The 25508-nt window shown below is 45.5% G+C and overlaps 1 protein-coding gene and 1 long non-coding RNA gene across 3 annotated transcripts in view; one reads left to right on the forward strand and one right to left on the reverse strand.

Moving 5' to 3' along the window:
• ANKRD33B (ankyrin repeat domain 33B) overlaps positions 1-25508 on the reverse strand; it is an 82628-nt gene that overhangs the window by 33304 nt on the left and 23816 nt on the right. The window lies entirely within an intron of this gene.
• LOC122241436 lies at positions 17-17497 on the forward strand. 2 transcript variants are annotated; one of them, XR_006221579.1, is made up of 4 exons: positions 17-251; positions 641-905; positions 14752-14976; positions 15322-17497. It is a non-coding gene; the product is annotated as an uncharacterized LOC122241436 (long non-coding RNA). The 2 variants fall into 2 exon arrangements; XR_006221578.1 differs by having other exon boundaries at positions 14752-17497.

Below are 25508 nucleotides of genomic sequence, written 5' to 3' on the forward strand. Positions count from 1 at the left end.
CGTGTACCGTCCCCTGGGGGCAGGGAGGGGGGTGGTGGGCGAGCAGTGGTGGGAACAGAGAACCCTGAGTCCAGGTTCTGGGTGGCAGTTTAGAACAAGCCAGCCATGTTCTCGTCCTCCAGCGTTAATATCGAGCGCTGACCATGAGGGAGGCACAGTGCCTGGAAAACACCAGGGACCCAAGACTCCTGCCCTACGTGGTTGGCCTTCTAGCGGGAGGAAAAACAGCAAACTCTATACCTAACATACGGGTAATGACGGTTAGAAGGTAGATCAGGGTAAGAGAGGCTGTGAGTGCAGGGGGGACGTGGCTCAGTCTCAGGTAGGATGCTCAGAGGTCGGGGGCGGGGGCCTCCCTGGGAAGACGTCATTGGACACAGACGGGAAGGAGGTGAGGGAAGGGGGCCGTGGAGGGGGAACATCCAGCTGGGAGGCCCGCAGGCTGGAGCAGTGAGAACCAGAAGGAGGAAGTCAAGGACGCATCAGGACCACAGAGGCCACCGCACAAGTGCTCAGACCGAGTACCAGCATCCCGGCCGGCCGCTGGATGGAGATACACTAGGAGACCAGAGTGGAAGCGGGGAGACCAGTTGGGAGGGGGTGTGTAATAAAAATTAAATGATTTGGCTTTTGTCCCCAGTTCCTGGTGCACAGCTCTTAAAACCCTCAGAAACGACTGTTTCTTACACGCAGAAGAGATGACGCACATCGGGGACAGGGCGCTGGTAGCTTCAAAATGGGGGCCAGTCTCTAGAAAGACCACCCACCATGTACGTTGGAGGTCGGATCTCGCCGCTGCTCTGCATCACCCAACCCTACCTCTGTGGGGGGAGCAGGGCTGCAGACCAAGTGCAATCACCGGTAGCCAATGACTGGATGGCTAGAGCAAACCATGTCTGCTTAACGTAAGTTTCATAAAAACTCCTGAACGACAGGGTTTGGGGAGCTTCCGGGTGGGTGGACACATCGAGGGGCTGGGGTGCTGGGTGGGTGGCACACCAGGAAGGGCATGCGATCGCTACACCCTTTCCCACACCCTGCCCTGAGCACCCCTTCCATTCGGCTGTTTCCGACTTTCACCCTTTATGATAAGCCAGGGATAGTCGGTCAAGGGCCTTCCTGAGTTCTGGGAGTTATTCCAGCAAATTATCGAACATAAAGGTGGAGGGCGGGGGAATCCCCAAATTTTATAGCCCGTGGGTGGACACCGGAGTCTGAAAGTGGGGGCAGCCTTGTGGGCCTGCGCCCAAAACCTGTGGGGTCTGTGCTAACTCTGTGTCAGAATTAATTGTTGGAGACCCTGTGGGGGTCAGAGAGCTGGAGAACCGGGATGGAGAAACGACATAGATCTGGTGTCAGAAAAAAAGACGTCCCAGGGGATTCCCGCGCATGCTGGGCAAGCGGTGACGGCGGTCATCCGTGAGCCAGGAAGCATGCCCCCACCAGAACCCGGCCGTGCCGGCACCCTGGTCTCGGATGGCCAAGGCTCCGGAACCGTGAGAAACAACTTCCCGCTGTTGACAAGCCATCCACTTTACAGTATTTTGCTACAGCAGCAGCTGAGCTGAGCTGACCCAATGCTTCGTAACAAAGGAAAACGATCGAAGGCTCCTCACACACGTGGATTCAGCGGCATGTGCAAAAACTCAGCCCAGGGAAAGACGTGTCAATCCGGAGTTAATGATCGCATGATCTGAGCCCCGCCAGCCACACACAACCACCCCACGGGGGATGCAGAGCTTAAGTTTGGAGCCACTCCACGGTGACCCGGCTCTACTGTTGCCAGACTTTTAACAAGAATGCAATTTTTCACGGAACAAGGAGAAGGCATGGGCGCTCCCACCTGCTTATCTCAGTAAGGTCTTAGTTGCTGTCCCAAAAGAGAAGAGCGAGTCACAAATGTTACAATCTTTCGTCTTGGAGCCTACCACAGATTTTTTAAATACTGACACCCGTTCTACAATGCCAGGATCTCTATAATGTTGGGACTATAAGAAAGGCTATTTAATATGCCCTGGCTTCTACGTTCTTTGCACTAAGTCATTCTGTCTACAGAGTGAAATGTTTCACAGTAATTTTAAAGAGAAGACAGAGCCTGGGTGGCTCAGTCGGTTAAGCATCTGACTTCGGTTCAGGTCATGATCTCACGGTTTGTGAGTTCGAGCCCCGCATCGGGCTCTGTGTTGACAGCTCGGAGCCTGGAGCCTGCTTCAGATTCTATGTCTCATTCTTTCTCTCTCCCTTCCTCGCTCTCTCTCTGTCTCTCTCTGTCTCTCTCTCTCTCTCTCTCAAAAATTATAAATAAACATTACTCTGTCTCTCTCTCTCTCTCTCCCCGTCTCTCTCTCAAAAATAAATAAACATTAAAGAAAAATTTAAAGAGAAGAGAGCACAAGTGATCCCAGGCTTACAAGCTGCTAAAGCTTTCAGCTTCTCTGATAACTAGAGTTCACTGCCACCAACATCCACATCCTCCCACCCACCTTGTCAGCTCACTGCTGCATAAAGGGTCTGGAAAACTTGTGACTCCATTTGGCAAGTGCCAAAATCTCATTTTGAACTTCTTTGGATGGAGGTATTTCTCAAGTGGTCTACAATTTGCAGACTTATAAACAAGGCATGCTGGACACAATGTAACCTCTTCCTTTCTACATGATTGCACAAGAGGCTCACATTTATTACAGAAAAAAAAATCTGAAAACAGAGAAGAAAAAAATTACCCAGACATACACAATCTTACACACACACACACATACACACAATTTTTCTATGCCAAAATAGGATTATCTGCTATTATGTTTCAATGAGGAATATATGAGCAACATCTTTTCAAATCAATAAAAACACTCCGTGTCAACATCTCCAGCAGACACGGAACATTATATTCTAGAACACAGCATAGTAGTATCTAGTATACAATAGCCATTATATATCTACAATAGTATCTACTATATAATAACTATTCATAGTTATTTAATGAATCCTCACTCCTAGATACTGAGATTGATTCCTATTTCTCGCTATTATGAGTAAAATTTGCAATGGAAGTCCCCCGAACCACACCTTCATGCATCTCATTCCTTATGGTCTCAGGAGACATTCTCAGAAGTAGTATTTCTGGACTGTAGTAAAGAGGTATCTTGAAAGCTTTCAACACATATTGAAAACCTGCCCTTCAGAAATATCCCAAAGGGTGTCCACCTTGGCAGTCTGGCCATCCAATGGTTACCTCAGGACTCTGGGTTAAAAGGAGGAATTTCCATCGGCAGATAACAAAGCAATGAATGTTCTCCAGTGCTCCTGTGCACCTGCCTCTTGGTTCAGCTCTCTCTTTTGAGATGCTCACCTCCATTCCTTGTTACCACAACCACTGGGAGGGTCCACTCTGGAACCACAGCTCCTTCCAGCCACCTAATGTAAGACTTCCCAAAACGTGCAGCACGCTGCTGCTGGCAGTAGCCTTGGAAATCTTGGCACGACCTTAGGTCAAAAATGAAGAGTATCAGGGGGAAAAATAGACCACTAACTTGGAAGGCTCAGGATAAAATGGTATCAGAAACAGAAGGGATATATCTAGTCTCCCAACAGAGACTGACTTACATTACTATTAAAAACAACTGTCTTTGTTCCCTGCCCCCTGGGAGTCTATCCCATAAGTCTGATATTTCTCTGTGTAAGATTAGTGTTTAACTGCAGGTTAAACTCGGTTTAAACTGGGACCCCTTGGTGCCCCTTGACAGGAACATTGGAGGTACAGTCCTTGGCCACCTCAGACCATGGTTTCCCAAGACCAACCGCAACAAAAGTCTCATCACAAAGGCAAATAAATATTGGAGCACCTGGGTGGCTCAGTCAATGGAGCATCCGACTTCGGCTCAGGTCATGATCTCACGGTTCGTGAGTTCAAGCCCCGCATCAGGCTCTGTGCTGACAGCTCAGAGCCTGGAGCTTGCTTCGGATTCCGTGTCTCCCTCTCTCTCTGCCCCTCCCCAGCTCACTCTCTCTCTCTCTCTCTCTCTCAAAAATAAATAAACGTTTTTTTAAAAAAGGCAGATGAATATTAACCACTTGCTCTAATGACAGAAGCCCATTTGTGGATGGTTCCTAAAGCCACATATAGGATTTTTTTTTAATTATAAGCAAACTGTCCATGAGAATAAAATAATATTATTAAGAAAAAAAATAAGTAAACTACCTACAAGTGGAAGTTCCCATTTGGACATCAGCAGGAAATTCTAGTCCCTCCAAATAGAAGCTTAATTTTGAAGCCAACACACCACAGAAAAGTTGGAAGGACAACAACAAAATGGGTTGAGATGCTTCTGCTTAAAAATTGTAAGGGTTGGTACATGGAAAAAAAACAAATAAACAAATGCAGACCCCATTCCTTGCAGGAAGAAAGGAGGATCTAACACCAGGATATTAGCAGCATCATTTATTATGTTGACAAATAAAGAGGGGGAGGCAGGAAGAAGAAAGGTGATCAACACACACACACAAACATCCAGAAAATGCACAGGAAACATCTAGATGAATTACACCAACGTATTAATGCCCTCTGTAGAAGGAATGGGAATAGAGTGCATGTGATGGTTAAGTTGATGTGTCATAAATTTACATTGTACCCAGGTATCTGGTCAAACATTATTCTAGGTATTTCTGTGAAGGAGGTTTTTTGTTTTTTGGGGTTTTTCGTTTGTTTCTTTGTTTTTAATGAGACTAACATTTAAACACACAAATATACACACATCTACATAGTTATACGTAATTGTTATATAATTACATATAGCTAAATAGATATATATCTGTGTGTGTATCTAGCTATACATACATATAGAGAGACACGCATAGATATATAGATATCTCCAGGTACACACAGAGATTCTGTTGGTCTATTTCTCTGGAGACTCCAGAATAATTCAAGATAGGTGTGGGAAAGGAACACTTTGAAAGAACTGCTTTTTATTCTTTTTATTCTTTATTTTTCTGCACAGTTCACATTCTTTGTTTTACTTTGTTTACATTTATTTATTTACTTTTAAGAGAGAAAGAGAGCACGAGCAGGGGAGGGACAGAGAGAGAAGGAGACAGAGAATCCCAAGCAGGCTCTGTGCTGTCAGCACAGAGCCCGATGCTGGGCTCAAACCCACAAACCGTGAGGTCGTGACCTGAGCCAAAATCGAGAGTTGAACATTTAACATTTAACCAACTGAGCCACCCAGGCACCCCCCCCCCTCCTCTTTTTTGTTATGTTTGTACAGCTCACATTCTTTAAAACAAAGTTGTATTTGTGAGGAACTTACACGATTTTAATTCACAATGAAAAACAAGTACAAGTAATGATGTTTACATTCATAACATTCTCATTAGGAAATACAGTTTTATAACTACCACTGTAAACAGTCAAGGAAAGAACCATCTGTGAGGAGGAGAGGAGGGGCAGCGGGCAGACGAAGCAGGAGATGACAAACAGCCAAGTGAAGAGACCGGGACACCAAGAAGCCCATAGAAATCCCACAGCCGTATGGTACAAAAGTAGGTACAGTAATTATCCTGATCATCCAGAGGGAAAAGGTTATTGCCCATGTTCTGATGCAAGAACAAAATTCCATCATTCATAGTACAACCGTTTAAAGTTTGGTACCAAGAGAATTAGCTAGAGTTACTCGAAAACCCATGTCTATAAAACACCTCTCTCCGTTCTCTACCACGATACCACCGACAGGAAGCAGGAAATGTTTATGCAGCTTTAGGAAAAAACTTAAGAAACTCAGTCGTCTAAAGATATGCTGTTATTTCTAGAAGATGCCATGAGTTACGGCTAGCATGGGTGTGATTCGTTGGGCATACTGTGTTTGGCACAGTTTCAACAATCTTATTTATGATTAATGGGCGCCATGATGAAAAAGTAAATCCCAGGATGGGAATTTGATCTACGTCGGTCACTGCCGTGTCCTCAGCTCTAAGAACGATGCCGAGCTGTTACGTACTTGTTGAACAAATAAATGAATACTAGGAATTTTAGTGAACAGCTTCTTCCCAGAGGGTAAATGGATGCGGCCTTTGTGCTACCAGATTTTGATGGCAAGGGCATGGCCAGGACCCTCTGGACAGCGGGCAGTGTCTGCCATCAGCCTTCTGCTGCTCCCACCTTGGCCCATGCCCTTACACACGCGCTTGGAAGGCAAAAAAATCCAGCAACGATCACCCTCACATTGCCTGAGCCTGCAGGCTTTAAATATTTCTCACCAAACTATCACTTTGTAAAACGTTGCTTTTGTGTTTCGCACCTCGTAAAACATTTGCAGCTTCGGGGAGGAGATGTTTCACTCTAAGAAGCGGTTCCTGCTCCCTTGAGACATGCTCGCAATTGGGATGGCTGATTAGGTCGAGGGAGCAGTTGGGGGATGGTCAGGAAAATCCATACTCTCGGGGGAAGCGCTGTTTGCACGCCTGGAAGTCTGTCACACAGACGTTAATAAAACAGATGCTAGGCTGGCCGTCTAGAACTAAAATCACATGGGGCGCCTGGGTGGCTCAGTCGGTTAAGCGTCCGTCTTCGGCTCAGGTCTTGATCTCACGGCTCGTGAGTTCGAGCCCCGCGTCGGGCTCTGTGCTGACCGCTCAGAGCCTGGAGCCTGTTTCGGATTCTGTGTCTCCCTCTCTCTCTGCCCCTCCCCCGTTCATGCTCTGTCTCTCTCTGTCTCAAAAGTAAATAAACGTTTAAAAAAAATTAAAAAAAAATTTTTAAAAAAATCACAACAAAGTGTCCCTTTGTTAACGTCCAAGATGATGTGAATTAAAATCAAGGGCCTAAGAACAGCCCACTGCAGGGTGGAGGTGGGAATCCAGGATAAAAATAAATCAGACCACTGGCTGCAGCAAAGACAATGGCCCGAGAAAAGAGAGGTCCCTGCGAGGGACGGGTTCCTGGTTCAGCCCCACACAGTAGAGCAGGCACACTCGGACCTGTGCAAGCAGAAGACTGACACAGACAGTCTACTCTGAGAGTCCTGTGAAAACACCTCCTTCCCATCTAATTAACCTATTCTCTCAACGAGATTCCCAAAGGAAGGGGCTGGGTATTCTATAAAAGTCTTCCCCTGACACCAGTCCATTATTTCCATATATTATGGAGAGAAGGTGAGTGATGAAGCGACAAGCCCAGCCCCACAGGCAGGAATGCTTTCCACACCCGGAACACGGAAGGGGGATGGGAGAGGTCTGTGCACCTGCACGTCAGGGAATCCTTGACCTGAGCCATCTTGTAGAGACGCCCGATGGTGCATGTCAAATGGCACCGTTCCTCTTAAATTCTTCATTAAACTAAGAAACGGTTGTGGCTCGAGGCAAACCCTGCCCACCTGTGTTAGGGGAGTTGCATCAACTCAACCGCCCAGGCAGCAAACTTCCTCTCTGAAGTGTCTCCCCAAGAATGCACGTTAGCGTGCAATTTCTAAGATACAACATCTATTTTCCTTTAAAGACACACACTTGTAAGACTTCCTAGGTGTGATTTTTCAGTATCTGGAGCCGGATCACTTCCTCCGATGTGTTGTCAGAAGTTTGGAGGGTAAAGAGATGTCCAGGTCTGGTGGAAAGGGGTTGGGGGTGACCACCTGGCCAGCAGGCAGGTCCCAAGGGCACCTCCCACTGCAGAATGTAAGCCCAGCACCTCTCAGAAGGCAGTTCACAGGAACGAGCACCATGGAACATTCCGTGTACAGCGCGTGCAAACACACGCTTCCTGAGGGCCTACTTGTGTCAGTCACAGTTCAACGCTGGGGGACGCAAGGGAACCAGGCAGAAATCAGCATAGCCCCTGACAATCGACTTGTGCACAGACAGCCCCTACACCCAGCAACAATCTCCGGGATGTATGCAAGAGTGTTCCTTGTAGACTAATTCCAAATACTGAGAAAAGTAAAATAGAAAGTCAGTAATGTAACAAACACCCTCGTCACTCAGCTACATTAACAAAGGCTAAGATTCTGTCATAATGGCTTCACATTCCTGTGAGAAGTCAACATTCCAGAAGGAGCTGACATTCCTTTTGTATCCTTCCTCCCCAGAGGCAACCAGTTTCTGCGCTGATATGTATCCTGACTTGCCTTTTGAATTTTTATTACCAATGCATGTGTCCATAAGCAATAGGTTAAATATAGAGTTGTTAGTTTATATTTTAAATATTTACAGAAAAGTTGTATTTCCATGGATATACGAGCACGCACCCTGATTTCCTCGGCGCTAGATGTGACATGTATCATCTTCAAACACGGGTCTCTCGCCGGTCATTTATACCCCCAAACTGGCAGACATTTCAAGTGGTTCCAAAGTTCCTCAACTGTAAATATGGAGCACTGAGTGAAAACCTTGGTCTGTATCTCCTCATGCACACCAGCCAGAGCTCTACCTTGGAATCGGCATCTAGAAGTCAGGGTTTCTCGACTACAGCACCACTTACATTCAGGCCCTGTAGCCGTGTATTGTGAGAGGTGAGCCATGCACTGAAGGATGTTGAACTGCATCCCTGGCCGCTACTCACTAAATGCCAGTAGCACCCTTCACCCCCAATCAATGACAACCCAAAATGTCTCCAGACATTGCCAAATACCCCCCAGCCCGGGGAGGGGAGGGCAAAATCATCCCCAGGCAAGAAATACCTATATACATAGACTACATGGGGGCAGAATCTGCCAAAATCCTCCCCAAAGTGGTTGTAATGACTTAAATGCCACCACCGGTATATCCAAGTTCATTCTTCACCAATATCTTCATTCTCACCAATATCCAATACTGTAAGCGATACCAACTTTTCTTTTTTCTTTTTCTTTTTTTTTAAGTTTACTTATTTATTTTGAAAGGGGGGAGGGGGAGGGGAAGGGGCAGAGAGAGAGAGGGACAGAAAAATACCAAGCAGGTTCCATGATGCCAGCGTAGAGCCCGATATGGGGCTCGAACTCATGAACCATGAGATCAAGACCTGAGCTAAAACCAAGAGTCGGGGTGGTCAGCTGAATGAGTCACCCAGGTTCCCCCCAACTTTTCTTCTTCACCAATTTTAGCTTGGGTTCCCAACTGCCAGATTGAAGGTCTTCCACACGTTTATTGGTCATCTGCTTTTCCTCTCCAGTGAAGGACTGATTTACACTCTTGGCCATTTCCTACCGGCTTCTCTTCCTTATTGATCAGTCTGAGTTCTTTATAGATTCAGAGTCATCACTGTCCAAGAGAAATATAACAGGAGCCACAAATATAAGCCACATATTAATTGTAAATGTCCTGGTGGCCACATTCAGAAAGGCAAAAAGAGACAGGGGCTATTCATCTTAAATATGCATTTTACTTAACCGAACATATCCCAAATACGTTATGCGTTTAACACATGATCAACATTAAAAATTTTGATGAGATATTAGTGAGACCTAAGTCTTGACGGGAAGCCCCGAGTCACACTGAAATTGCCAGAAATGAGTTTTTTGCTGCATCTCCTAGAAAGGGGCACAGGAAATTGTCGTTGACAGTTGTTGACTCAACATTGTCAGCGCTATCAATAATAAAGTGAAAGCACTGAGAGTCCAGCAGAAAAACGAGTGGTTGGAAGCTTGCCACCTAGGGTGTTTTGCTGTCCCAAGTAACCTTCAGCATTCCTCAAAATGTCCTGATGGGGGCACCTGGGTGGCTCAGTCAGTTGAGCGTCCGACTTCGGCTCGGGTCCTGATCTCGCGGTCCGTGAGTTCGAGCCCCGCGTCGGGCTCTGTGTGGACAGCTCGGAGCCTGGAGCCTGCTTGGGATTCTGTGTCTCCCTTCCTCCCTGCTCCTCCCCTGTTTGCACTCTGTCTCTCTCTCCCCCAAAATAAACAAACATTACAAAAATAAAATAAAAACATAAAACGCCCAGATGGGCATCTTTCATCCTCTTTTCCTGTCATCTACATGTGGAAGGCCCACACTCACCCACGTGTGGGTGACAGTCCATGAGGGAATTGGTAAGGTACACAATAAAACCTTGAAAAACAAAACAAAACACAAAACAAGGGCAATGCAGTTGTGGGAGTCCCTGGAGCTGTCCCCACACTGTCTCCTCGTCTTGCCAGAACCATTTTGGTAGAACTGCACGTACCCATGGTTCTAGAAGTCCGACTCAACCGATCTTGCTTTAGGTAACAAGGCGTAAGTGAAATGCATTTGTTACTTCCAGACAGAAGTTTCAGGACACAGGGCATCAGGGGCCACATTCCCTTCTTTGTGTGTTGACGCTCCCTGAAATTCAGAGACGGGACGTCTCTCAGCCTGGGCCTGGGCGAGGGCTTGGAGAGCCGAGTCCCACCACCACCTCCAGCCAACCCAGAAGAGCACGAATGAGCGAATGAGAGGCGAATCTTTGTTATTTTAATTTTTTTAACGTTTATTTTTTTGAGAGACAGAGAGCCCGCACCTGCGAGTGTGAGGGGGGGGAAGGGCAGAGAGAGGGAGACACAGAACTCGAAGCAGGCTGAGAGCACAGAGCCCGACACAGGGCTCGAACTCATGAACCGTGAGATCACGACCTGAGCTGAAGTCAGACACTTAGCCAACTGAGCCACCCGGGCGCCCCGAACCTTTGTTATTTTAAATCCCAGAGACTCGGGGTTGTTCTTTACCACAGCAAACACACCATATCCAAACATGACCTACAAACCCATGCACAGTGAACATGTCCACATGCACACTTATACACGTGTCAGTAGTTTTACTATTTATTTTTTCCTTGGGAAAAACCGTCCTTTATTGTCAGATTATGTCTTTGCTACTTGACTGGGTATAAGCCGTACTTTCACTTACAATATGATGGAGATAGAGTTTATGATGATATGTCTAATTTCTGTCTCAGCTTGCAGAATAAAAGCCGGGTAACTACGTCGTGCCACATGATCCAAAACCACTTACACAAGGCCCGTCCTCCCGCCTTTAACCACTGGTCCACGCGGTGCCATAAATGGTACCTGAGCGCCTGCGCGTGCCGCTACCGGGGCTTCTGACCTCTCACGCGGCCACACAAAGTCCCCAGGGCCGACCTTCGCCGCTACCCTGACTCAGTTCGCCATGCCTCCAAGCCTTTGCACCTGCGGTGGCCTCCGCCCGGGACACCTTCCTCCCGCTCACAGCCACCGTCGCCTGGTCTCCCAGGCACACGTCCGATCCTCTGCCCGTCTTGGGCCAGCCCCCCCCACACCCATCCGCTCGCGCTCTCACTGGGCTGCCTGGCACACAGCACTCCCCACCGGAAGCGAGCTCCAAGCCGAGAAGCACCGCATCCTTCTGACTCTGTTCCCCCCGTGCCCGACGTCCGCAAGACACTCCGAAAGCATGTGTTGAATGAATGAAACGCCCCTGGATTGTTTCAGTACCTCCCAGCTCACATATGCTCAGGTGACTCTCAGCTGAGGCACTCCCACGTGGTGACAAGCTCCTGAGCTTTTTAACTTCCTAACGCATCCAAGCAAGGAAATTACCTGAGGTCCCAGGGAACCTCAAAGAACGCAGTTCCCTTTGGAGTGGTAAATAGCACTCTAGGCCGATGCCGCCACATCTGGAGCTGAGTCACCCAGCCGTGAAAGCAACAGCCGAACGCAAAGAAGTCGAAAGCAGGTTCAAGAATTCCACCGTGAGGGACTCACTTCAAGGGCAACAACGGTCTGTCAGGAGCTCTGCATAAAGATCTGTAACTACGAAAGCCTGAAAACGACCCAAATCCACATCAGGGGATGATGGGCTAATTTGACACGGGCTGTGGGACACTCTGTCGCCCCCAACAGGAATGAGGTTGGAATGCAGGAGCCTCAAGGGAAGGCACTGGTGAAAAGTAACAGTAAGCACGGGTCAGGACAGGGCATGTGATACAACCTCTTCCGGGGGGTCCTGCTAAAACGTGGACGTGACTCCTGGAATGTCTATGTTCATTAAAGATCTTTTATTTTGGGGGCGCCTGGGTGGCTCAGTCAGTTGAGCGTCCGACTTTGGCTCAGGTCATGATCTAAAGGCTCGTGAGTTCGAGCCCCGCATCAGGCTCTGTGCTGACAGCTCGGAGCCTGGAGCCTGCTTCGGATTCTGTGTCTCCCTCTCTCTCTGCCCCTCACCCACTCCCATGCTCTCTCTGTCTCTCAAAAATGAATAAACTTTAAAAAAAAGAGAGATCTTTTACTTTTCTGAGAGGAGATAAAAGAAATTTAACTGGCCTCCTTGAAGGCACATATTGTAAGAAAGAGGCTTAGACGTTTTATGACATATTTTGGATTTGGTTCAAAGTCCTCTCAAGGCACACACATATTTTTTAAGTACACAAATAAAATTATTCTGGCAATGGGGTTCCAGGTTATGTTTATATTTTTATTCATGCTTTCTTGCATCAACTAAAGAGATGCCTAATAAATTGTTTTAAATCAGGAAACCAAAACGAACATTACTATGGCTCAAATGGATAAAATATAACCGGAAAACTCTTTCAGAGTCAGGGCTCATGCCTTGGGATGAGGAACAGACAAATCCAAAGTCGTCATAGTTCAAAACAATTTCCCTTTAGACGAAATGTTGCGAACCACGTGAATTATTACCACTCCAAACCTCTAGTTTGGACTTACAATTTTAGTACAGTAGTCATTTTAGGAAATGACTTTGTTCAACTCAAGCCTTTCTTTAAATCCACTATACACATATCATGCCCAGGATATGTATTATATATTATATATGTATCAGGCTTGTCTAATTTCCCCAATAATGGCAATGGTTTTCACACAGTCATCTTACATTCCGTGAGAGAAAACCAGGCCCGGTTCCCTAGAGATGCCCTGCCGGCAGCGACCTTCCATCATAATGACGTGTTCCTCTTGCCACTTATCCCCAAGTTTTTATGACAGATCCACAAAGCTCCAGAGAGAACTTTAAGGGGGGAGAAGAACTAGAAGGGCAACACACACAAAACAGAATGGCACAGAGACCACCCTGCCAGCGGGGAAGGGTTCTGTGCGCCACAACCCCACAGAAGCGGGCCCCCCAAGCCCCCGTCGGGCCGTCAGACCACAGCCCAGGCCCAGCTGCAGCCTCATGCACGATCCTGAGTCAGAACCGCTCAATACCTGAGCCACAGACACTGGCAGCGGATGCGAATGCCGACTGTTCTTCTGGCCACTGTATTTTGAGATGATGTTAAGTGGCATCAGATGAACACTGGTGAGTCACAGGGGTAGGCTCTAAACACACACACACGCATAACCTTCTGCAGCCCACACACACGAGCAACTTATGTTTCCCCACCGTAAGACCTGGATTCTTGAACCAAGGTTGAATATACATTTATACAAAGAAGTATATAATTATACTAGGACTTCCTTAATAACCAACCATTAAAGTCTACTCGATATTATGCAAGGTACGGGGAGATATAACTAATGCCACAAATCAGCTAAGTAAATCTGGGCTTACATCAGAACTCACTATATTCTCAGAAGACATGAACACAATGCTATTTCTTCCTTTTCTCAAAAATGTTCTCCTTTTGGGGCTGGGTGGCTCAGTCCGTTGAGCATCCGACTTCGGCTCAGGGCTCAGGTCATGATCTCACAGCTCGTGAGTTCGAGCCCCACGTCGGGCTCTGTGTTGACAGCTCAGAGCCTGGAGCTTGCTTCGGATTCTGTGTCTCCCTCTCTGCCCCTAACCCACTCGCATTCTGTCTCTGTCTCTCTCAAAAATAAATAAACGTTAAAAAAAATTTTTTTTAATGTTCTCCTTTTGAAATTAGGGGGGAAAAAAGAGTTAAAGAAAATTTTTCTATTATATAATCTTACACATTATCAAGATCAATAAAACTGGGGTATATGAAGGATTTTTGCCGTGAAGAAAGTCTTAAATCATAACGTAAAAATGAAAAAAATACATACTTTAATAAGGTATACATTTTATCATATACTTTTAATAAGATTAATACAACGGTCTATAAAATGATCAACAATGCATTAAAAGAAAATTAAAAGCAAATGCACTAAAATTTCCATCGTGATTGATTCTAGATTGTTCTAGATCTAGACGTTATAGGTGATTTCTTTTTCCTTAGACTCTTCTGTAGTAAAAAAGCCCATTTTTACTACAGTGAACACTTACTTCTATTTACTAATCAGAAAATGAGAAATGTTTAATGAAGAAAAAATTCTGATATATCTTCCCAGTCTCCTGCTTATTCGATTTCATAAGCAAACCTGTGGACTGGGAGGAACTGGTAGGAAAGAGACCTGGTGCTTATCCCTTTCTGGGAAGAGGTGAAAAAGGGTAGAAATACATTTGCCATCAAGCAAGCAATCCATAAATGAAAAACGAATCGACGCTTTCGGGACCTATGGGTTACCGTCCGCTTACTTTCTCGCAAAAACACTCCACTAAGTTTCAAGAAAGGAATCCAAGTTGCCCATTCCATCCTCGACTGAAACGCTTGCTGGGTATTCAGCCTAGTCTGCCAAGCATTCCTCCCTCCAAAGCTCTACCCAGCTGGCCTGCGGTGGGCGCCCGGACACCACTGCGTTCTCCTCGTGATAAATAAAACTCTATGCTTTGTGGGGGGCAATTTTGTTCACAAATACTGAGTCTGTAATGTACAAATACTGGCTTGGGTCACACAGAGTGTGGCATAACACAGTACAGTACCAACCAACCAATGGAGAATAAACACCTTGGCTAATTATTCCCCCAGACAACCTATTTACTGTGTTCTGATTGGTTTAGGTTCAACCCTGGCCACTCAGAAGGCGGTTCCGGGACCAGCAGCAGCATCCGGATGGCCGGTCAGGACCGCGGAACCTAAGGCACCAGTCCAGACCTGGTGAATCAGAGCGCGCATTTCACAACCCCCAGCTGGGCCATAGGACAAAAAGTGTGAGGCGTCCTGCAAGCAGCACGCGGCTCTCAGATGGACATGATGATGGCCGTCACTGCACCTGGGAACCCAAGGTACAGACTTCGGTCACCCCTCTTGGGTGGCCGGCAATATAGCTCAGCTTGCTTTTCCCGTGCATTTTTGTTTCGATTGATTTTATTTTATTCTGATTTCCCGTTAATTTTTATCTTATTTTTTAATTCAACTTTCATGGATCTGATTCTGATTTTCCCTCCTCCTGGCCCAGGTGCCTCCAGCATCTTCTCACACGCCACCTAATTGATCCTGCCTGCCCCCCCCCCCCCCCGACCCGGTCCTTGATCCTTCACTCTGAGCCATCCCTGGTCACAGGCTGAGATGGAGGGGTCACAGACAGAAGCTGAGATTGCAAGATTTTATGGTTTCTGTTTGCCTTATAGATCTAGGGGCACGAGACCTACGATGGTGTAACGAAAAACAAATCCAGTAGGTCACCGTGCTTTCAGAACACTCTTTCGTCGACCCGTGAGTATTTGGTCACCATCCGACAAGCTTATACTAATGATCGCATATGCCTGGCTGGGTGTTGAGAAGGCAAAGGTGAACTCTGAAATCAGACAGTCCTTCCCCAAGGGGACAGCCAGTCTAGGGACGCATACAGGGAAGTAAACAACAGTTCTGGGCCCTGCCCAGTGGGCTGCAAGAGGACAAGGGACCAGAACCAGTTGGGGGAAGGATGTTAGCATCCCCCTGGCTGAGCCAAACAAAGGCAGGGGGCCCAGTGGTGCCAGGGAGGGTGGGGAAGATGTCCCAAGTGCTGGACAAGCATGTGCAAAAGGCTGGGGGCTGACAGCACCTGGGGCATTCGGGAAATCATGAAGGGCTGGCGTAGAGGGCCAAAGAGCCAGAGTCATGTCCGAAGCTAGGGAGAACCAAGCAGGGTCTGAGGCAGGGTGCATCAGGAACAGATGTGCCTCCCGAAAACCTACCTCTCAGGTGAGAGGTAGGGTGGAAGAGGAGAGCTTTGCCATTTTCTTCTATTTTCAAAATATTTGTTAAATATGTGCGCCCCCCACCCCGACTTTTCAAACTGATTTGGCAACTCCTTCATGATCTAAGATGTAATTGAAACTGACATCTGTCTGTCTGACTCATATCTGTCAGGGCTGCTGGCTTCAACAGAACATTCCGGGCTCTGGGAGGCCTGTTCTCCAGGTGTTCATTAATGTCTTCTAACTTGACTTTTTTTTTTTTTTTAATGTAAAAATTTAAATTATAACCTTTTCCAAATGTGAAGGTTCTTGATATCATTAGTCATCAGGGAAATGCAAATCAAACCCACACTGAAACACCACCATACACCCACCAGAACGGCTAAAATTAAAAAGACAATACCAAATGCTGGTGAGGGTGCGGAACTCTCGTGTTCCCAGCAGGTGGGCGTGTAAAATGGAAAAACCGTATTTGAAAACTGGCAGTTTCTAATAAAACTCACCACACGCCTACCTTATGACCTAGCAATTCCACTCACAGGTTTATTCCCGGGAGAAAGAAAGTCTATATCCACATAAAGACGTGCATAAGAATGTTTGGAGCAGTTTTATTCATAACAGCCAAAAATTGCAAACAACCCAAATATTCATCCTCAAAAGACTGGATAAGGAAACTGCTATACTCAAGTTTAGGAATACCACTCAGCAAAAAAGAACAAAATTCTGATACGTGCAACACCAGCAATAGGTCTCAAACACACTGCGTCCGATGAAATAATGTCAGACGTAACAAAATGCATGCTGTTTGATTCCATTTAATGAAACCCAAGGACAGGCAAAATTAATCGATGGTGATAAAAAAACAGTAAAGGGGATTATTGGAAGGAGTAGGAGAGAACTTTTCAGGGTAATGGAAACATCCTACATCTCAATTGGGGTAATATTTATATGCATATATTTGTCAGAATTCACTCACTGTACCTTTAAGAGTTCTTAAAGGTTTCTCTGTGTGCATTTCTCTGTGTGTAAATTATATCTCATGAAGGACTGATGGCACCAAAAAAAAAAAAAAAACTGAGCCAAAGATATACAAACGGCCAAAACCACAGTGAGATATCCCACATCTGCTAGGATGCCTATAATCAAGAAAAACAGAAAACATCAAGTATTGGCGAGGATGTGGGGAAACTGGACCCCGTGGGCACCACTGGTCAGAAGGTAAAATAGTGCCACACTGTGGAACAGTTTGGTGGCTCCTCGGAAAGCTAAACACGGGGTGACCACATGACCCAACAATTCTCCTCCTAGGGATGTACCCGAAGGAGTTTAACGTAGGGACTCAACAGATCTTTGTACAGCCCTGTTCCTGGTGCCATGATTCACGAGAGTGACAAGAGGCGTCAACAGATGTGTCCGTCAACAGATGAGTGGATGAGAGAAATGCAGCCACGTACAATGGGGTACTATCTCTTTAAGTTAAGGAATGAAACTCTAGCACGTGCCGCAACACAGATGAACCGTGGAGGCATTATGTTGTGTGCAAGGAGCCAGGCGCAAAAAGACACTCTATGATTCCATCTATGTGCCATCTAGAAGAGGCAAACTCAGAAACAGAAAGTAGGTTACAGGCTCCCAGAACCAAGGCGGGGGGGGGGGGGGGGGGGACGGGGGGGGAGGAGGGGAAGGAATGGGGAGTTATTGCTTCGTGGCTACAGGGTGCCTGTTCGGGGTGATAAAAATAGATGGCAGTGACACTTGCACAACAGTGTGAGAGTAAGTCATGCTACTGAACCGTGTGTTCGTTACAATGGCTAAAAGGGGAAATTTTATGTTATATATATATGTATATATATACCACACTATAAATATAAACATATATATATATATATATACACCACACTATATATGTGTATATATATATATACACCACACTATAAATAAGTAAATATATATATAGATATATATGTATATATACGACTAAATAAAGTCATAACTGGGTGCACCCAAAACCATTTACATCTATACTTTAAATGGACAAAGAATATGGTGTGTGTGTGTGTGTGTGTACACGCATATATTGAATTTTACCTCCATAAAGCTGTTAAAAATGAGAAAAAGAAATAAAAGCAACTTTGAGATGCATACATAGCACGGACAGATCTCAAAACCATGATGTCGCAGGAAAGAAGCCAGGCACCAGGGCATGCACTGTGTGATTCCACCCAAGTCCCAGTGCTGGCTGAACTAACCCGTGGGGACAGAAATCTGAGCAGTGGTGGCCTCTGATGGGCGGGGGTTGAGTAGAAAATAGAGGAAATTCTATTTCAAGCTGGGGGACGAAGCACAGGTGCGTGAGTTTGTCAAAAATCACGCAGCTGTTCATTCCGAACTTGTGCACTTTACTGTATGTAAATTACAGCTCACTGAACCACTGTTACTATAAAATATGGTATTGACAGTGCTATGGAGGGCACGGGGAAAAGCAGGGTCAGAGGCGGGAATGCAATTAGAAGCCTCCTGTCAGAAGGAGGCAGTGTCACCGAATAAGGGGGCAGCTTGGCGGAGGGTAAAGGAAGCAAAGCCAGAAGCTGTGGGGCAGGAAAACAAACATGTGGACGTGAGGCGAGAGGTAAGAGGTGATTGGCTTCTGACCTGGGCCCCTAAGAGAATATCAAAGTCATCTCTGTGCCCAGGAAAGAAAGACAGCAAGAAAACTCCAGTGCTCTTGGGAAACACACGAAGGCCCAGAAACCTAACACCAACGAAAAGAAGAATCTCACAAACTTAAAAGATACATTCAGTTTGAATCAAAAGGGTCACAGTGGAAAGCACAGTCAATTTTAAAGGGTATGTAAGTCATTTGTTGTTTTGTTTTGTTTTGTTTCTGGCTGGAGGGAGTCTGCCTGGCTTATGCGAAAAACAGTATGTCCCCAAAGCACGTGCAAGACAGCACGTCCTCAAACTTTCCCCTGAGTCGGTGAATGGCGGTATCTTTTGTCCAAATAACAGCATTAGCAGAAGTGCCTCCCTCTTCGTTCATATCGTCACATCTGCCTGTTCACTAAGAAAAAAAAAAAAAAAAAAAAAAAAGGACAGAGATTTCCAGAGTCAAAATCATCCAGATGGCGGTGACTAAAAAAGATGGGACAAAAATGTCCAGTTGGGGTGCAGGGATGAGCCCAGAAAGACGCGTCGTAGGCAATGATGAATCTCTGAGGATCCGTTTCCTCTCTGGAGGGGCGCTCAGGGCCTCCCCCTACCACACCCTGCCTCCCCAGAGCCCACTTCTGAGAAGGCTCCCTTCACTCAGGCCTCTAAGCCATGACCCTTTCTCCCTCACCTGCCCGCTAACCACCTGTCCTGGATTGAACTGTGCCCCCCCCCCCCCCCAGCCCCTGGTACCTGTGAATGTGACCTTATTTGGAAAGAGTCTTTGCAGACATACTCAAGTTAAGGATCTTGAGATGAGGTCGTCCTGGGGATGAGACACAGACACACAGGGAGGCCATGTGAAAACGGAGGCAGAGGGTAGAGTGGTACAGACACAAGCCAACAATGTCTGGGGCCACCAGACGCTGGAAGAGGCAGGAAGGACCCCTCCTAGGGTCTTCAGGGGGAGAACAAACCTGATGTCACCCTGATTTGGGATTTCTAGCCTTTGGAACTGTGAGAGGAAAAATTTCTGTTGTTTAAGCCACCAACTTTGTGTTAATTTGTTACAACAGCCCGAGAAAGCTAATAAATACATCAACACTCTAGCACCGCATCTGGCCTGTGTCCTCCAAGCGTCTCCCCCACCTGACCTTCCCCCTCCTTTCCTGCTCGGATACCACTCTTGGATAAGGCCCTCGCTCGTCCACGAAGGCAGCAAAAGCCCCCCTCCGGTCACCTGCCTCCTGGCTTGGCTCCCGTCCATCCTTCCCACTCATGTGTTCTGTTCTCCCTGCGTAGAAGGGTCCATTCCCGCAATTCCCAGTTGTCCTCAGGAGGAAAAACCCGGGGCTGGCTCCCGCCCCCATCCCTGGCCTGAGCAGGCATCACGTCTGTCACACCTACTGCCAAAGTAACAGGAATTGTTTGGTGCATTTGCAAACATAAGATCCCACCGTGCCACACACCAAAATACTCGAAATGCAGGGCGACCTGCTTAGCTTTCATTCCTCCACCCACCAGCAACCTCAGCTTTTACTGAATGCCAAAATATGGCTGATTAGGCAAATGAACAGGACAAGAACTGTGCCAACAGAGCCTTATGACATAAATGCTGTTCCTCCAAAAGAAACAATCTGGGCAACTGACGCCATCAGAGACCATCCCATACCAGTAACAGGGGACTCTAGGCTTCCCATTCGTTCCCTAAAACATCCAATCATCTAATTCCCTACAGGAATATCAGGAATGCAGCGTATTCCTAAGCCCACGGGGAGATGGGACTGTAGCTCAGGCCACTGCTTGTACCACAGCCACCACAAGTCCCTTCGATTCTCAGGTCTGTTATGTAGAGTCACGGGTGCCTCTCGGTCTTTCCCAAATCAGCAGCCAATCGTTGGCTGACCGAATGCTCCAAACATCCAACTGCAGAATGTTATTGTCGTTGTTTTAGCAGGCCTTATTTCTTAAAGTGGTTTCAGGTTCACAGCAAAACTGAATGGAAGACTAGGGGCTTCTTCACCTGCGAAGTTTTAATGCCTCAAATCACGTCCAGCACAATTTGCTACACTCACATATATCAACAGTGGAGCCATTTGAGCTAAGACCCGTTATTTTTTTTTAAGAACTTACTTACTGGGTTAATAGCTAAAGCTTTACAAAAAGCAAAGGGGGCATCTGGGTCACTCAGTCGGTTGAGCACCAACTTCTTGATTTCAGCTCTGGTCATGATCTCACAGTTCATGGGATCGAGCCCCATGTCGGGCTCTGCACGGATAGCATGGAGCCTGCTTGACATTCTCTCTCTCCCTCTCCCCCACTTGTGCACTGTCTATCTAAAGTAAAATTTTATTTTAAAAATTAAAGGGGCGCCCAGGTGGCTGGGTCAGTTAAGCGGCCAACTTTAGCTCAGGTTGTGATCTCGCGGTTTGTGAGTTCGAGCCCCATGTTGGGCTCTGTGCTGACAGCTCAGAGCCTGGAGCCTGCTTCGGATTCTGTGTCTCCCTCTCTCTCTGCCCCTCCCCTGCTTGCACTCTCTCTCTCTCTCTCACTCAAAAATAATAAACATTAAAAAAAATTTAATAAAAATTTTAAAAAGCCAAAAGGAAATATAGAGTAAACATATGCCATAATGCTTAAAAATGTGTTACTGCGAAGAAAAGGAAAGGTGGGCCAGCACACTGGCTGATTCTTCAACTGATGGCAGCCATCTGGTTAGAGTGATATGAAAGTTATTGTTTTCAAGCGCTGGAATCAAAGAACAGACAAAGTCGAGATAGACACAGGCATAATTACAGAGCAGAGAAAATGATGTTCATCTTGTCCGTGAAAACATAATGAGAACAAAAATGAGAGGAGGGTGTGGGGAGAGGAAGGAGGGAAAGGTGAGGAATGCTCTTCTCTAACACAGAAGCCCAGAAATATTGACCACAACTATGGAAAAGAAATCAAGGTTGAAATACAATATATAGTGTAGTGTAGGCACCCAATGATTGGCTTATACAATTGTAAGTGCCTGACATTAAGTCTTGATTCTTGAGGCCTCCATTTCAGAGACCTCCATCTTGAATGAACAGACACGGGGCCAGTTATTCAACTAGATAAGGGGCCAGGCAGCCCCACCCCTGACGCTCCCCTTTCTAGAAAGCCCTGGGTGACCTACATACCTCACGGTGGACTGATGGACTGCTTGCTTTCCTCTTCCCGCACGTTAATTCCCACTTTAGGTTTTGAATTCACCAGTTCACCCTAGGCTCCACCCTCAACCCCAATAAAGGCAGAACCCCAGGCTCCTGAGTGTTCTCCCTCCCCGCCTCTCTCTCTCCTTCTCTCTCCCTTCCTTCCGTCCCTCCCTCCCCCCAACCAGTCCCATGACCTCAGACAGGCTGTGTATCCTCCAGATCTGTCAGTAATAAACCTTGTTTTTTCAGTTTCCTGATGATTATTGCTGAGGGCATCTTGCAATCCTAAAGAGAACCACAAGGGCCGATCCAACCACAACATGGGCTCTGGTTGGGGAAATGCCCAGGTGAGTGCCCCAAGCTGTTCTAGCTGGTAGAGTCACCTCTGATAGGCTGAGAACACAAAACCACTAGGGACTAGAATAAACATGAAATACTGATTGGAGAGGGCAGGGAAGTAGTCTTGTCAGCATCCATCCGTCATTGCAGGAGTCATTAGTATTGTCCCAAATGGATCAATCAAGACACCCATTATGAGCAAGCTGTCCATCAGCCAGCAGGTGACCACCAGAAGAAAGTGGGAATGATTCAAAGTGACCCCTTCTGGAAAGCAGACAGAGAAGAAAAGGTCTGGGGTGCATTCAGTACAAGCTCACCAGCAAGAATCTATCTTCTAGCATATAAGTAGGTGCACTACTTTAAAAAAAAAATGGGTGAAGGGGGTTAAAAGGTACAAGCTTCCAGTTATAAAATGAGCCAGGGGGATGTCACGTCCAGCACGGTGCCTATAGTCAATGATACCCCGTTGCGTTATTCGAAAGTTGTAAGTTGTTAAGAGTAGATTTCAAAAGTTCTCATAACAAGAGAAAAAGCTGTTAACTCTCGTGATGGATGATGGTGATGATGGATGTTGACTGCAGTTATTATAGTGATCACTTTGCAATACATGTAAATATCAAAATCATTACACTGCACACCTAAAACTAACATAATATGACATGTCAGTTATAGTTCCATTTAAGAAAAAAAACAGGAGGAAGAGAATAGAATACTAACAAGAATTAAAAAGTACATTAATAGGGGCACCTGGGTGGCTCAGTCGGTTGAGCGTCCGACTTTGACTCAGGTCATGAACTCGTGGTCAGTGGGTTCGAGCCCTGTGTTGGGCTCTGTGCTGACAGCTCGGAGCCCGGAGCCTGCTTTTGATTCTGTGTCTCCCTCTCTCTTTGCCCCTCGCAGCTCACCCTCTGTCTCTCTCTGTCTCTCAAAAATAAATAAACGTTAAAAAAAAAAAAAGGTACATTAATGGGAACAAATAGAACAGATGGCACAGAATAAGATTCTTGTCTTTAAAGGCCGAGGCATGTTAAAGGAATAATATGGAAAGTGGATGGATTATTTAACCAACGTTGCTGGGAAAGTTGATTATTAAGCAGGGAAAGTTTATACACATGCACCATATATCAAAATACAGATCAAAAGGATTAAAAAATTAAGAGCAAAAAATATATATACATATACTTATGTCCTAAAACAGCTAACTGATCGTAAGACAAGGAAGGGCTTCAAAAGCATAATAATAATGAATAAAATAACAAATAAAAATATAAATTTACTTTGCACGAAAACATAATATTGATTTACATTTCAAAAAGCACAAGTAAATTTAATAGAAGTTTAAAAACAACAACCAAAATTAATGGCAGGATCATTTAAATATCAACAGAAATATATTAAATATCAGCATTAAACACACCAATAGTACAATTTTTTAAATGGATAAAGAACAGAAAAATCAGAAGAAAAACAAGGAATCAATAAATAAATGTGAAATACATATAACCTCACTAATAAGAAAGAAGTGAAAATTAAAATATTAATGAGACACCGTGTACTTAACAAAAAAGATTAGATTTCAGTTATTCACAGAAGATGGATTACTCAGTTAATGGTGTTGGACAAATGCCTTAGCCATATGGGAAAAATAAGATTGGATCTTTACCTCATGGCTTATGCCAGAATGAATCATTAAATATACAACCAAAAAAACACTGGAAGGAAATTGAGATGACGATTTCTATAAACTTGGCTTTAAAAACGCATCTTGAAGCATAACAGCAAAGCCAGAAACCATAAAGAAAAAGACAGATACATCTGACTATTCAAAAACCTACACCTCTTCAGCAAAACAACAGAATAAACAAGCCCTTCATGGGCTGCCAAGGAAGACAGGCCTGTTACACAGGCCACATTTCCTGTAGCAAGCGCCAGGTCTGGCCCCTGGGAGTAAGGCAAGCCAGACCTCACAGAGACCACAACCCAGCCTCTGCGATCATCTCTGCCCCACTGTGCCGGAAGTAAATTAAATCTATCCTGGAGGAAGACAACACTACTTCAGTTTTTCACGTACCACGTCTGCCATTTAAAAAGAAAATTACTGGGGCGCCTGGGTGGTTCAGTTGGTTGAGCCTTCAACTTTTGGTTTCCACTCAGGTCATGATCTCCCGGTTGTGGGACGGAGCTCCGCGTCCGGCTCCCCACTGAGCATGAAGCCTGCTTGGGATTCTCTCCTCTCTCTCCCTCTGCCCCTCTCTGCCGTTCTCTCTCTAAAGTAAAAAAAAAAAAAAAAAAAAAAAAAAAAAAATTTAAATAAAATAAATAAAAAGCAAATAAAAACTTACCAAAGATATCAGGAGACAGGACCAAAAGAAAAAGAGACCAAAAAAAAAAAAAACAAAAAAAAAAAAAAAAACCATCTCCAGGTAGATACAGATATTGGAGTTACCAGACTTTACAGTGACTGTGTGATTAATATGTAACAGAAAATAATGACAAATGGAGAGTTTCAGCAGAGAACTAGAATACGTAAAGAAAGAGTCAGATTAAAACTTTGGCAATAAAATATAAAGTAACTGAGACTTAGAGTTTAAAAAGGAGTTAAGAAGCAGATTAGGCCACATAGAGTATTAGTGAACTGAAAGATGGGTGAAGTGAAAATGCCCGGACAGGAAAAAAAAGGATGGAGAAGATAAGAAAAAAACACATACGAGTCACATGGAAGATGGTGGAAAAGGTCTAATATGTGTGAATCTGGTGTCACACAATGGGAAGAAAAAGAGAATGGGACAAAACAATATGTGGCAAAATAGTGGCTGAAGATTTTCCAGAACTGACCAAAGATATCAAGCCATAAATTCAAGCAATTCTATAAACTCCAAGAAGATTTACAGAATCAATACAGGGAGGGCACCTGGGTGGCTCAGTTGGTTAAACATCCAACTTCAGCTCAGCTCATGATCTCACAGTTCATGAGTTCAAGTCCCGCATCGGATTCTGTGCTGACAGCTCAGAGCCTGGAGCCTGCTTTGGATTCTGGGTCTCCTTCTCTCCCTGCTCCTACCCTGTGTGCTCACTCTCTCCTCTCTCACTCTCTCTCTCTCAAAAATAAATAAATATTTTTTAAATAAATAAACACAAGGGCACCTGGGTGGTTAAGCATCTGGCTCTTGGTCTCGGCTCAGGTCATGATCTCATGGTTCGTGGGATCAAGCCCCACATCAGGCTTTGCACTGACAGTGCAGAGCCTGTTTGGGATTCTCTCTTTCCCTCTCTCTATCAAAATAAATAAATTTTAAAAAATAGTTAAAAAATAAATACAAACTGGAAGAAGAATGTGGAACATATGCTAGACAAATAACATCTTTAGCATATTTTCATAATTCTTAGAACTCAAGAAGAAAACACAGACTCATAAAAAAATGGGCAAAGGATAGATATGAAGAAGCTGATGTTATATGAAACATG

This window comes from Panthera tigris, chromosome A1 (genome assembly GCF_018350195.1).
Source record: "Panthera tigris isolate Pti1 chromosome A1, P.tigris_Pti1_mat1.1, whole genome shotgun sequence".
Taxonomy (NCBI): domain Eukaryota; kingdom Metazoa; phylum Chordata; class Mammalia; order Carnivora; family Felidae; genus Panthera; species Panthera tigris.